This window comes from Apodemus sylvaticus, chromosome 12, assembly GCF_947179515.1.
Source record: "Apodemus sylvaticus chromosome 12, mApoSyl1.1, whole genome shotgun sequence".
NCBI classification, from domain to species: domain Eukaryota; kingdom Metazoa; phylum Chordata; class Mammalia; order Rodentia; family Muridae; genus Apodemus; species Apodemus sylvaticus.
The window spans coordinates 72,236,316-72,237,774 of record NC_067483.1 but is presented as its reverse complement, the minus strand read 5'-3'; positions in this window follow the sequence as shown (position 1 = coordinate 72,237,774).

The window sequence follows — 1,459 nt, the reverse complement described above, 5'->3', positions numbered from 1 at the left end:
TAAGAGATTAAAGAAAAAAGATTGTTCTGAGACCTCTATTAAATAATAGTCTTTTCAAGACATTATAAACTATAACACTTGAGACAGATGAAGGTTGGCATTGTGACCTCAGAGAAATGCCAGACACAGGAGTTGAGGGCATCATCGAGAAAAGCAATGTAATGAGCAGTCCCAGGACTCTGCATGCAGTAGAGAACCCTTGTGTAGAAAAGTAACTGCAGGGTTTAGGGAATGAGCAAAGCTCAGTGATACAGTTCCGTCATTCTAAGAGGTTCCATTAATCACGTGGATGAGCGTGATTGTAGAGATGTCTGAGAGCAAGCTTCGGGGGGAGACATCATGAAAACCAGGGCTGAACACTAAAGGAAGAACATGGTGGGGGAGGGGGAACTCGAGCACCTGGAGCAGCAGAGAGATGGAGAAGTCATTTTCCTGGAGGAGAGGAAACTAGACCACCCAAGAATGTGTGTTGGAGTGAATAGTGATACTAAGTCAAGTTAGCTGAGATGCCCAATGCAGGAGGCTCCTGTGACTTGTTGCTTAAATGGAAGCCAGAGAAAGACAGATGTGTGAAGATCATTGCTTTAGTAAAAACAGCGTTTTCAATGGAGCAAACAACATCAGAGAGCCTAGTACAACTTGAAGCTCATGATGAAGCAGACTGACAGAATATCCCAAGGTGAGTTCTGGATTCAAAAATGGGAGAATAAGGGAGGGATAGTATCCAACCAGAAAGCACTCCTGTGATGTCATTCCATGACAAATCTCCTAATTCAAAGTCACCTTTACAATAGATCAAGCTTTATAGTGTATGAGATAATAACGGTACCTTTCATGTGTGCATTATTTCATATAACACATATGGACACCACACAATCTATAGCAGGCACCAGAGAACCAAGAAATATGAATTCATCTCTGGGACTTAATATGATTCCAGTTCATATTTGTGTTCATAGGCACAGAATCCACCTTTGATCATTTCCATTTAGTCAACATGGCATAGGTTTTGAGAGCTTCCCTGACATTTTACAGTTAGATAATAGTGGGTGACGGGATCTTCACATACAAGTCCATGTTGCTAGTACAAAAGAAGATCTTCAAACACTCCCCCCTCCTTTTTTGGGGGGATGATCAATTCCAATGAACCAGACAGGTCTCTCAGAGGATGTAACATCTTATTACCGGGTGAGTGTATCCTTTAGGGAACAAAGGTGGTCCATCCCAACTTTGGGAGAGGCAATTCATATATTTACCAACTTATCCCTTCTGATCATCCTGAAGATGAAATGGTTGAGACTAGAAGTTACTGGAAGAAGCACCCACCTCCGAGGGAGGCCAGTCTTTCTGTACCATCATTGGTTCTGTCTCCCATTGTTGTTTCCATTTGCAGAGTGCTCTGATTACAACTCACTGAGAAGCACACTCACACTCCTGCCCTTTAACTATGTGTACACAT